General features: G+C 32.9%; 1 pseudogene; it reads left to right on the forward strand.

Moving 5' to 3' along the window:
• The first annotated feature begins 6,543 nt into the window (after window positions 1-6,543).
• LOC149016783 (uncharacterized) lies at window positions 6,544-9,009 on the forward strand (annotated as a pseudogene).
• Window positions 9,010-14,334: the final 5,325 nt, after the last annotated feature.

Consider the following 14,334-nt stretch of genomic DNA (forward strand, 5'->3'; position numbering starts at 1 on the left):
CCCTTTTTTTGAAAGAAAAAAGCATTAAACCCATTGAGAATATGACATTTTTAATTTCCTCCATCGATGGAGGACTTGAGATTCCAGATGGGATACTATGTTGATGTACAGGGAGGAAGAGGCCTTCTAGGAAAGCAGGATCAAGAGGATAGGAACAGGCATAGAGATCCTGCATGTGCATAGAAAACACTTTTTCTATTTCTATTGGTCCTTGACAAATCTTTCCATCATATTCAATACTTTGAATTCTTCTTTGATGGTGGTGGATTTTTTTATGCAAGAAGGTAATACCTTGTATTTCTATCACCATCAGTGATATTTCTCTCTCTAGATTTATGGAACTAGAATTGTTCTTCTACTATCAGTACCCATTGGAGGCTCTTTCTTTTGGCTTGTATCAGCTCTTGATTAGGATTTTGGGTTTGCTCTAGCACTTCAATTTTGGCAGCTAAATTGTGGAAGAGGTTATCAATGTTTTAAACTTGATTGATTTTGTATATTTAGACATAGCTAGATAGGTTCTCTGAGGTTGCCTTACATGTACACTACTTTCTTCTTTATACATAAAGCATACCGCGGGGGGGGGGGGACTAAAAAGTAGGAGGTTTTTTTGGCAAATAGAACCTATCCCTTTTGGAAGATCATGCGGGTGTTTTTTTCCGGATTATGTAAACCACCCATTCAATTAACCTAAGATTTCTACCATGCTTTGTCAACCCTGGAAATGAACTTGATTGAATTTTGACTTACTCCTATTGTCAGATTGAAAATATATCCATATATTACTCCCATTCTACCCTTAATCCATTAATTAAACCTACAACGAGACTTTTAACAGTTCAATCCCATATTAAATTCTGATTTTTAGCGTAACTAGTAAAACCGCACATGCAAATGCACGTGTGTATATCTGATGAAATATAAACTATTGAAATAAGTAAGTTTTAATATGTTGATTAATTACTTGTGAAGGGAAGATACGTAAAGTGGGCCCACATAGAAGGCAAAGTATTCGAACTCGGGAAGCATATTTGGATGTGTCCTAATTTAAACTTCTTCGAGTTACATCTAGAAATATAGTACATTTTTTAAATGTATATGGCAGCTTAACATGGCCCTCCTAGCCTAGTTTTGAGGACTATTCGAGGGTTCTATGTTCTTTAAGATGTAGCATCTTATTCTATTTTATAATACTGACTAATATAGGCATCGAAAAAACTTGAATTCTTTGTAGCAAATATTCTTCTATTTATTTGTCTGAAGAAAAAAATATAAAACAAAATCCCCTTTCCTACATTTTTTTTTTTTTTGTAGAAATCTCCTTTCCTACATATGAGGTTACTCTGCTATATTATTTTGATGTAAAACATAAATAGTAGCATTGATAAATAATTTAACTTTGTTATAAATAATATTTATTTATAGATGTCCATTACCCCCAAAGAGATTGTACTTCCAATTGAAGATCTCAACTACGTGAGGATGCAATATTGGTGAAGATCACAACCATCTCATTACACAATGTTGGCAGTCAATATTTCCATTCTATACACCTTTTAGCTTGGGTGGCAATCTATCCTTCCATATCAAGAATATCTTATTGTGTGTGAGAATCATATATTGTATTTCTTTGTAAACTTTGATATTACAATATCAAAGAAGATTCTAGTTCCATTATAAATATGTAATGATTAACTCAATAGAAGAGTTGAACTCATCTTGTTTTTCTTCTTTGTCTTGAATATATCTTATTTATTTTATAACACATTATTAGCATGACTTTGCTCAAAGGATTGTGTTTTGGGAAGAAAGACGAATGACTATGTATCATTATGTTTTCTATTACTTCTTCGTTTGTTTTTGTAATCAATGGAGTCTACCTTGTTCATCTTGTAATGTAAGTGCATCGTGATAAAAAGGTATGTGTTTTATTGAATCTAAGAATCAAACAAATAATATGATATTAGATTGCCTTAACTATTGTGGTTTGTCATTAATCAATTTAAACGTAATGGTTTTATTTATTGTATATGGTGGTTGTTAGTTTTGCACCACAAATATTGTTAAATGCACTTGAAATTACAAGATTGGAAACTGTAAATGAGTACAGTTCTGCAGATGCACTTGAAGTTGTAAGATTTGAAACTGTAAATGAGTATAGTTCTGCAGATGCACATGAAGTTGCAAGATTTGAATTGTAAATGAATATAGTTATGCAAATGCACATGAAGTTGCAAGATTTGAAACTGTAAATAAATACAGTTCTACAGATGCACATGAAGTTGCAAGATTCGAAACTATAAATAAGTACAGTTCTGTAGTTTTTAAAATTAATTCTCTATAAAAATTATGTGGAGAAAATATTATTTATAAAGATTTGCCAACAAATTTTTCAAGCTTCAGATGTATTGTTACAATAGCAATATTGTAAAAGGAGTTATAAGAAATACTCTGAATGATATCATGCTTATTTTTGGCTAAGTAAAATAATGGACTATTAATGAAAAGTCATGAAACTCGTCTTATTGGTACTACTCCATTCCCTGAAATGAATGCAGCAACTCATGATATGCTTGAAAAGAAGACAAAATTATAATTATGATCATGCTTGTGGAAATGAACAAAAAAAAAAAAAGACGGATAATTACCGTCATTATGATGGAAACTAAATAAGAGAATAATAAGGATTCTCAATGCAATTCTTCAAGGGGTAAAGATAATATATGTCATCGATGTGGTATAAAATGTTATTGGGCACATATCTCGTCGTACTCCACAATATTTTGTTAAGTTTTGTCAAGCTTCAATTAAAGAAAATAAAGATAATGTGAAGATGAATATGATTTTTCAAATTAATGACACTGAAGCAAATTTTGCCCATAATACGGATGTTTTTTATGGCCTTAAAGATACAACACATCTAGATGCTGCAGACTCCTTTGAGTATGATAATTGGCTATTGATAATGCATTATTTTGTATTAAGTCTCAAAGAAACTTATTAAGTTTCGAAGATATATGCCAAAATGATTGAGATTATAAATGATCGTAAAAGTGATTATTTATGCATTATTACAAAAGTTTTAGACATTTTCTCCTAGTTTGTACTACACGAATATTCGCATGGTTGAAACACATGCTTGAGTAAATCAAATGAACATTGATTCCAATAGTTTTATTATTCGGCATGACCGGTTGGACCATCCTGGATCAAATATAATGCGAAAAATTATTGAAAATTCATTCGTCATCCATTGAAGAACCAAAAGATTATTCAATTAAGTGGATTTTCTTGTGCTGCTTGTTTTCAAGGGAAATCTATTATTAGATATTCATCAGCTAAAGTTGAGATTGAACATTCTGCATTTTTTAAACGTATATATGGTGAAATATATGGATCCATTCACCCATCATATGGACCATTCAGATAATATATGATTTTAGTAGATGCATCTATAAAGTGGTTACATGTATGTTCATTATGAACTTGCAATTTGGTATTTGCGATATTGTTTGCTCAAATAATGAGATTAAGAGCATAATTTATGGATTATAAGATAAAAACAGGTTGTCTTGAAAATGCTGGTGAATTTACATCTTAGACTTTATAATTATTGTATAGCAACTGAGATCACAGTTGAATAGCCTGTTGCTTATGTTTATATTCAAAATGGTTTGGTAAAATTATTTATTAAATGTCTCCAAGTAATAGCTAAACCATTATTTATGAGAATAAAGCATCATATGTACGCATTAGGCCAAAAAGTTGTCATAAATTCTCCCTATTACAATTGGCTTATGGTCAAAAATAAAATATTTCTCATCTTAAAATTTTTAGATGTGTGGCTTATGTTCCAATTGCTCCACCACAATGCACAAAGATGAATCCCCAAATAAAGTTGGGAATATATGTTGGATATAAATCTCTTTATATAATTCAATATCTTGCCAAAGATAGGAGATTTATTTAAAGCAATACTTGCTGAGTATTATTTTGATGAATTAGTTTTTCCAACATGAAGGGTAGAAAATAAACAGTTGGAAAAAGAGATTGATTGTAATGCATTATCATTATCTCATTAGATCCTCGCACTGAGCAATGTGAACTTGAAGTTCAAAAGATAATACATTCACAAAATATTATGAATCAACTGCCAAATTTGTTGACCTGCTAAGATTTACTAAATTTCATATTCTAACTGCAAATGCTCTAATTATAATTGATATCCCAACAGGACAATCTATCAGTGCAAATGAAATTAAATCACGTTTAAAAACGTGGAAGATCAATTGGTTCCAATGATAAAATCCTAGAAAAATGAAATGAGCAAATGATCAAGATGGTCATAATATAGAGATAATTGATTATGAAAATCTTGAAGACATAACTTCCTATAAAATCTCATAAGAGGTTCAGGTACCTAAAAATAATGGAGATCTCGATTAGTTATGTCATTGCAATAAAAAAGTGGAACCGCAAATATAAAGTTGTTGACTACATTTTTGCATATTATGTTATTGTTGAAATTATACAATAAGACGAGGATCTTGAACACAAAATTGTTGATGAATGTAAATGAAGAAATGATTTGCCAAAACGTAAAGACATAATTCAAGTAGTATTGAATTCGCTTGAAAAATTAAAGTTTTTGGACCCGTAAACCCCAAAAAAAAAAAGAAAAAAAAAAAATTTTATTTATATATTATAAAAAAAAAAAAAAAAAAAAAAAATAATTTTTTATATTTTAAAAAAAATAATTTTTTTTTTTTTTTTTAAAAACCACAAAAAAAATATATATATTTTTTTTTTTTTGTGGGGTCCCCCCCCCCCTTAATTATTTTTAAACAAAAGATATATTTTATTTTTTTATCTTTTTTTTTTTTTTTTTTTTACTTTTTTTTTAACCCCCCCACCATTTGATTTTTTTATATATATTTTTTTTATATTTAAAACCCCCCACCCTAAAATTCCTAGGAAGTGATAGGTCATTTAATTGCATTAATATTATATCAAATCCTTTATATTTTAATGAGACTAATTGGTTGTTTTATTTGGATATGGACAGATTATAGCATTCGGATATCAAATCTATAAAAAGAATGGTTAGAACCATATTGACACATTTTTAAATCAAATCAAAGAATCACACCCAAATTAAGATGGAAGATTTGATTATGTCCAAAGCTAGAGGTTTGATCTTGCCCAAATCAGAAGGATTTTCGTAAAAAGTCTTAATTCAGCAAGCAAATATTTCGTTCTCTCCTGCGATCAGACATGTAAGGAAGAAGCTGAATTGGAAAGTGACTAAATTGGAAACCATTGCATTGGCAAATATGAAGAAAGGAAACAACTGAATTGGGAAGAATTGCATTGCCAAAGCGAACGATGGAAATAACAGATTTGGAAAGAATGCAGAATTGGCAGGAATCCTCTATAAGAAGGAATGCATTTTCGAGAGACCAGGGACAAGCTACAACAAGAGGAAGCCACAATTCTGAGGAAGAACGGCACAATGTTTTCTATTTTCATTGCTTTGTTTTTATTTTCCATGTCTAGCTAATTCTAGCTTTCGATCAAGATTAATGGAAGTTTGATTTTCACCAATTGTGAGACTTTGGATTATCAGTTTTCTTTATTTCTCAGGTATTTATGCATTTTCTATATTTATTATGTTATTATATTAATCCTTAGACAAGAGGCCTGTTGTTTTATGATTAATACAATACTCAGTCAATTCTTATATAAGTGACAAATAGCATTCTCGAATGGGTAATCAATGCCCTGGAGAGTTTGCTATGAGAATGTATATCCTAGTTTAAATAAACAAGGCTTTTTCCGGGTTTATTGACTAGGGATTGGGTCTTTTAATTTTTAATGCGATTAATAGACATAACTCAAAGGACAGATCCGAAGGTTATGTTTATTAATTAGGGAATAACTCAAAGGACAGATCCGAAGGTTATCAATAAAGTAGGGAAAGATTGGTTGTTAGAGGACTGATCCTCAATGACCATAACCAATCTACCCGAAATTAAAGTTTTTATTTTTTAAGTCAATGATCAATTGAGATAATCAATTCTGAAGTTGAATCTTGATCGAAAGTCTTTATTATTCTAATTTTCTTGTTAACTACTGCATTCGTTAATTTTTATTTAATTTGTTGATTCAAAACCCCCAATTTTTATCAAAGAATAAATCTTCACCAATCTCTCGTGGATTCGACCCTACTCATTACTAATACAAATTCAGTTGAGATAAGGATTATCTTTGGTGGATTCGACACCCATCAAATTTTGGCGCCGTTGCCGGGGATTGGTTCTTTTAGATTTATTCATTTTGCTTTGTTTTATTTTTTTTTTTTTATTCTTGGTTGTTTGTTTTATGCCTCGATCCATTCGTACAGGTGAACTTCAATTTGATCCTGAGATTGAGAAAACAGCCCGTAGATTGAGGAAGGAAACCAAACAACATTTTCAGGGAGTATCATCTTCTTCATCTTCTAGTATTGATTTAATTGGATTATTTGGGGTTGAAGAAGAAATCATGGATGCTACTAATATTAATGAGAGGACCTTAAAAGATTTAGCCATGCCAGATTTGAACCAACAACCATTATGTATTGAATATCCAAATATTGAGGTTGCTTTTGAATTAAAATCTGGTTTGATTCATTTACTCCCCTTCCGTGGTCTTGCAGGAGAAGATCCTCATAAACATCTCAAGGAGTTCCATGTGGTGTGCTCCACAATGAGGCCACATGGTGTAACCGATGAACAAATCAAGTTACGAGCCTTTCCATTTTCTTTGTCTGAAAAAGCTAAAGATTGGTTATACTACTTACCTTCTGGTTCAATAACCACCGGATTGATATGAAAAGGCAGTTTCTTGAAAAGTTTTTTCTGCCTCGCGGGCTGCTACTAATAAGGAAAGATATATGTGGGATCCGACAATATCATGGAGAAACTCTTCATGAATATTGGGAAAGATTTAAGCAATTGTGTGCTAGTTGTCCCCAACATCAAATTTCTGACCAACTTCTAATTCAATATTTTTATGAAGGGTTATCTAACATGGATAGGAATATGATTGACGCTGCTAGTGGAGGTGCGTTAGTACATAAAACCCCTACTGAGGCAAGAAATTTAATTTCTAATATGGCTGCCAACACTCAACAATTTGGGACTAGACGGGACGATCCACCAAGATAAGTTAATGAGGTAAGTGTCTCTTCCATTGACCAACGTTTGGATAATCTAACTTCTCTTGTGGAAAAATTGGTTGTAGGAAATATCCAACAAGTGAAGGCTTGTGGTATTTGCTTCAAAACTAATCATGCCACAGATGCATGCCCAACACTTCAAGATGAGACTCATGAACATGCCAATATTGTTGGAGGATTCCCAGGTCCACCACAAAGAAGATATGATCCATACTCAAACACATACAATTCAGGATGGAAGGATCACCCAAATCTGAGTTATGGGCCTAGAGCTAACAATTTCCAACAACAATATCAGCCTAGGCAGTCCGATCAACAATATCAACAAGTTCCTAAGCAAGGTAAGTCTCTTGAACAATTAGTTGAATCTCTTGCTGTTAGTTCTCATCAATTCCAACAGGATACAAGAGCAAGTATTCGAACTTGGAGAGTCAAATCGAGTCAACTCGCATCTTCAGTAAGTAAGCTTGAGAATCAAGGAAAATTGCCCTCACAAACAATTATCAATCCAAAGCAAAATGTGAGTGCCATGACATTGAGAAGTGGCAAAGAGTTAGAAGGACCCATTGCTTATCATTCAAATTTAAGAGAGGAGACAGAAAAAGAAGTAACACCTCCTGTACAACATGTAAGTCCTAAGGTAACACCCCCTCCTTTTCCAACAAGACTTTCTCAATCAAAAAAACTTGAAGAGGAAAAAGAAATTCTTGAGACATTTCGCAAAGTTGAGGTAAATATTCCTTTAATTGATGCTATCAAACAAATTCCTCGCTATGCGAAATTTCTTAAGGAATTATGTACTAATAAGAGAAAGTTGCAAGGCAATGAGAAAATAAGTGTGGGGGAGAATGTCTCAATTTGTGTTACAAAAGAAATTACCTTCAAAGTGCAAAGATCCAGGTATGTTTGTCATTCCTTGTAAAATAGGTAATATGAAAGTTGAGAAGGCCATGTGTGATTTGGGTGCTTCTATTAATGTTATGCCTTTATCAGTTTATAAATCTTTGAATGTTGGACCTTTAAAGAATACTGGCGTAATAATTCAATTGGCTGATAGATCAAATGTTTATCCCGAAGGAGTGTTAGAAGATGTTTTAGTTCAAGTAAATGGATTAGTTTTTCCTGCAGATTTTTATGTACTTGATATGGAAGAAGACTATTCTCCTAATTCAAGTTTGATTTTATTGGGGAGACCTTTCTTGAAAACTGCTAGAACTAAAATCGATTTGCATGATGGAACATTAACAATGGAGTTTGATGGCGAGATCATTAAATTTAATATCTATGCTTCCATGAGATATCCTAATGATGTATATGCTGTTTATGCTTTTGATGCCATTGACACTCTAGCTCAAAAAATATTTAATTTTTGTGATGAAGACAAGTTAAAAATTGCACTTAGTAATGGTTTAACTCTTGAAAAAGTGCAGCTTGCAAAAGAAGAGTTTGCAATAGAGGATGAATTGCAAAATACTATTTTTGAATTAGAGTCACTTAGACCTATGAGGGTTGATGTTCTTTTTGCTAATCTTCCTATTTCTAACACAAAACTTTTACCCTCTATTGTGCAGGCCCCCAAGTTGGAACTCAAAACATTGCCGGATCATTTAAAATATGCATTCTTGGGTGATAATAAAAGTCTCCCCGTAATTATTTCAAGTAAACTGAATGCATTAGAAGAAGAGAGATTGCTTAGAGTGCTTCGGGAATATAAAGGAGGCTATGGGATGGACCATAGCGGACATAAAAGGTTTAAGTCCCTCAACATGTATGCACAAAATCCTGCTTGAAGAGAATTGTAAACCTTCTAGGCAACCTCAACGCCGTTTGAACCCACCTATGATGGAGGTAGTGAAAAAGGAAATTTTAAAACTCCTTGATGCGGGTATGATCTATCCAATCTCGGATAGCAAATGGGTAAGTCCAGTTCGGGTAGTTCCAAAGAAAACGGCATCACCGTGATTCAAAATGAAAATGGTGAGTTGGTGCCCACTCGAATCCGAGAATGGATGGAGAGTTTGTATAGATTATCGTAAATTGAATGCATCAACTAGGAAGGATCATTTTCCTCTCCCATTTATTGATCAAATGCTTGAACGGTTAGCGGGAAAATCTCATTATTGTTGTTTGGATGGCTTTTCAGGTTTTCATCAAGTTCTGGTTGCACCAGAGAGGATCAAGAGAAAACCACATTTACATGTCCTTTTGGTACTTTTGCTTACCGACGGATGCCATTTGGACTTTGCAATGCGCCTGCTACATTCCAGAGATGTATGGTTAGTATTTTTTCCGAGTATGTTGAGAACATCATAGAAGTGTTTATGGATGATTTTACAGAGTCTATGGTGATTCTTTTGATATATGTCTAACTAACCTAACAAAAGTGCTGCGAGAGATGTATAGAAGCTAATCTTGTTTTGAATTATGAAAAATGTCACTTTATGGTAGATCAAGGACTTATTCTTGGACATATCGTTTCTGCAAAAGGTATAGAGGTTGATAAGTCAAAAATTGATATTATAAAATCATTGCCTTATCCTCAGAATCGTACGGGAGATTCGTTCTTTTTTGGGGCATGCAGGATTTTATCGTCGCTTTATCAAGAACTTCTCCAAAATCACACAACCTTTGTGCAGATTATTGCAAAAGGATGTAGCATTTGACTTTGATAAAGCGTGCAAGGAAGCTTTTGACATTTTAAAAGACAAGCTGATTTCAGCCCCCATCATCAAATCACCAGATTGGAACCACCCTTTTGAAATCATGTGTGACGCAAGTAACTATGCAATAGGAGCTGTTCTTGGACAAAAATTTGGAAGAGAGTCTCACGTCATTTATTATGCTTCAAGAACTCTTGACAATTGCACAATGCAATTATTCAACAACGGAAAAAGAACTTTTAGCTATTGTATTTGCTTTAGAAAAATTCCGTTCTTATTTATTGGGTACTAAAATTGTTATTTACTCTGATCATGCAGCTCTGAAATATTTGTTTTCAAAGAAAGAAGCAAAACCGAGGCTGATCCGTTGGATACTCTTGTTACAAGAATTTGACTTGGAGATCCGTGACAAGAAAGGTGCAGAAAATTTAGTTGCCGACCACTTGAGTAGATTGATTTCAAGAGAAGACTCATCTCCACTACAAGACAATTTCCCAGATGAGCATCTCTTTTTCCTTAATGAGGTTCCTTGGTATGCGAGATATAGTTAACTATTTAGTTACTAAAACTCTACCTAAGGATTTATCTAGAGCTCAAAAAGATAAAATAAAAAGTGATGCCAAATATTATGTGTGGGACGATCCTTACCTTTGGAAGCATTGTTCGGATTTAATTATTCGCAGATGTGTCCATCAACAAGAAATATCATCCATCTTACAATTCTGTCATTCATATGCTTGTGGTGGACATTTTGGTCCAAAAAGAACGGCTCGAAAAGTTCTAGAATGTGGGTTATATTGGCCAAATTTGTTTCATGATGCATATAGGTTTTGTAAATCATGTGAGCGTTGTCAAAAAACTGGGAACTTAGGACATAGAGATCAATTACCCCTTATCCCTATACTTATTTGTGAAATTTTTGATGTCTGGGGTATAGATTTCATGGGTCCTTTTCCTAATTCTTTTGGTAATTTTTATATAATTCTTGCTTGTGGATTATGTCTCTAAATGGGTGGAGGCTAAAGCTACCCGAACTAATGATTCTAAAGTGGTTGTAGATTTTGTCAAGTCACAGATTTTTGTCAGATTTGGCACACCCAAGGCAATGATTAGTGATAGAGGCACTCATTTCTGCAATAAAGTGATTGAAGCATTGTTCCGCAAGTATAATGTCACTCATCGTGTTTCCACTGCATACCATCCACAAACAAGTGGGCAAGCTGAGGTGTCAAACCGAGAAGTCAAGTCCATTCTTGAGAAAACGGTAAATCCAAATCGAAAAGATTGGAGTTTAAGACTTAATGATGCATTGTGGGCCTATCGGACAGCCTACAAAACACCTATAGGTATGTCTCCTTACCGTTTAGTGTTTGGGAAAGCTTGTCATCTTCCTGTCGAGATGGAGCATAGGGCATTTTGGGCTGTAAAACAATGCAATATGGAAATGGACAAAGTTGGAGAACAACGAAAGCTTCAGTTACAAGAGTTGGAAGAAATTCGCAACGAAGCCTATGAGAGTTCAAGGATTTACAAGGATAAAACAAAGGCTTTCCATGATCAGCAATTGCGAGGTAAGAATTTTACAATTGGTCAAAAAGTTTTGCTCTACCAATCTAGATTGAAATTGTTTCCAGGAAAACTGCGTTCTAGATGGTTAGGACCTTTTGTTGTTACTAATGTCTTCACTCATGGTGCAGTTGAAATCCAAAGTTTTGAGACTGATAAAATTTTCAAGGTTAATGGTCATCGGTTAAAACCTTTTTATGAAGGTTTTCAAGTGCATAATGTTGCAATTGAGCTTTGTATTCCAGAATACAAGGAATGAAAATGAACCAGGTCTAGCCAAAGACGTTAAATGAAGGCGCTAATGGGAGGCAACCCAATTTTCTTTACTTTAAAATTTTTTTTTTTTTTTTTTATTTTATTTTATTGTTAGAAATCTTAATTTAATTTTTTTTTCTTTTCTGACAACCAGTTTTTTTAACTCTTCGCCTTTCGCTTGATTGCTCAACTTCAGTCCACTGTTCTATATATGAGGGGAGTATTCCTAGATTCTCTTATTTCTATTACAATAGGGACATTGTTACATTTAAGTGTGGGGGAGGGGATAACATATTTATACTTTTTGTGGGTGAAATTTTCTGAAATTCTTTTTAATGATGTTTCATTTTCTATGAGTTCAATGGAATGCATGACCAATATTTACAGGTTGAATTCAATTTTGATGAATCATGATCAATTAAATTCTGTAAAATCACATGCTAATGAAAGATTGTTTTAATTTCTGATTTAGATGAAAAGATGCTAAAGATTCATATACACAAACAATTTTTGTGAGATTTTGAGCCTAAGAGCATATATCATTAGTTTTGCTCTGATTTTCTTGATTGAGTGATAATCTCTTATGGTTGGATACTTCTAGAACTTGTTTAGTTTTGCATGCTGAAATCATATAATTGGATTAAATACATACAAATGACAAGGGCACCTAGGATTTACCACTTTTTAGCTTTCTTTTGATAGCCTATCCTTGATTATTACCTCTAGGAGCCCACTTTGAGCCTTTACATTTTCTTTTGATAATATACCACTGTATAAACCTCATTAACCTTTTTTGTTCTTTTCATTCTATTGAACCCAAATCGAAGGATGGTTGAGTTACTGATATGAAATATCAATTAATACTGAGAAGGAAAGGCAAGTACTGTCAAACTTAATGCATCTTTTACTTAAAGTGCATTGCCAAAAAAAAAAAAAAAAAAAAAAATGGTGTGGCTGCATTTAGAGAAAAAAAAAAAAAATGAAAAGAATCAGTTGCTCCGGAAAAAAAAAAAAAAAAAAAAAAAAGGGGAGAGAGAGAGAGGAGAAAGAATCAGTTAGTTTGGAAAATAATATCATTGAGCGACATACTTTATTTTTCCAGTGCATACTGTGTTGCCTTTTTGCTTTATGGCTTCTATAAGTTTTTGAGAACCTGAAAAAAAAAAAAAAAAAAAATTTTTTTTGATTATGACATATTATTGTGATTCAACTCATTCCTTTGATTTCATTTTATCCCAGTTTCCTTGTTTTTTTCCATACCCTACCTAAAGCCTCATTACAACCTATTAAAGACCTTTGGATGTATGTGTTTAATTCAATGCTTAGTGGTGGAGGTGTGATTTCTTTACAAGCATATGGTAATTATCCTTCTGTGATTGATTTGAGTGACTTTGTTACCCTTAAACACTGAGTGTATAGAGTGAATCCAAATGAGAGGGTATTGGATCTTGATGCATCTTGAATCTGATGATTTATTGAAACTAGTTCATTCATGTCGATTGATAAAGTTTAGTTGAAATTGTTGAATCTTAGTTGAAATTCAATATATTTTTTTTAAATCTTAGAAAAAAAGAATTTTTAAAATAATGCTTGAGGGCAAGCAATGGTTTAAGTGTGGGGGAATTTGATAGGTCATTTAATTGCATTAATATTATATCAAATCCTTTATATTTTAATGAGACTAATTGGTTGTTTTATTTGGATATGAACAGATTATAGCATTCGGATATCAAATCTATAAAAAGAATGGTTAGAACCATATTGGCACATTTTTAAATCAAATCAAAGAATCACACCCAAATTAAGATGGAAGATTTGATTATGTCCAAAGCTAGAGGTTTGATCTTGCCCAAATCAGAAGGATTTTCGTAAAAAGTCTCAATTCAGCAAGCAAATATTTCGTTCTCTCTTGCGATCAGACATCTAAGGAAGAAGCTGAATTGGAAAGTGACTAAATTGGAAACCATTGCATTGGCAAATATGAAGAAAGGAAACAACTGAATTGGGAAGAATTGCATTGCCAAAGCGAACGATGGAAATAACAGATTTGGAAAGAACGCAGAATTGGCAGGAATCCTCTATAAGAAGGAACGCATTTTCAGAGATTGGGGAGAAGCTACAACAAGAGGAAGCCACAATTCTGAGGAAGAACGGCACAATGTTTTCTATTTTCACTGCTTTGTTTTTATTTTCCATGTCTAGCTAATTCTAGCTTTCGATCAAGATTAATGGAAGTTTGATTTTCACCAATTGTGAGACTTTGGATTATCGGTTTTCTTTAATTCTCGGTATTTATGCGTTTTCTATATTTATTATGTTATTGTATTAATCCTTAGACAAGCGGCCTGTTGTTTTATGATTAATACAATACTCAGTCAATTCTTATATAAGTGACAAATAGCATTCTCGAATGGGTAATCAATGCCCTGGAGAGTTTGCTATGAGAATGTATATCCTAGTTTAAATAAACAAGGCTTTTTCCGGGTTTATTGACTAAGGGATTGGGTCTTTTAATTTTTAATGCGATTAATAGACATAACTCAAAGGACAGATCCGAAGGTTATGTTTATTAATTAGGGAATAACTCAAAGGACAGATCCGAAGGTTATCAATAAAGTAGGGAAAGATTGGTTG

Source organism: Hakea prostrata, chromosome 5, assembly GCF_041222555.1.
Source record: "Hakea prostrata isolate BN-2017 chromosome 5, UWA_Hpros_2, whole genome shotgun sequence".
Classification (NCBI taxonomy): domain Eukaryota; kingdom Viridiplantae; phylum Streptophyta; class Magnoliopsida; order Proteales; family Proteaceae; genus Hakea; species Hakea prostrata.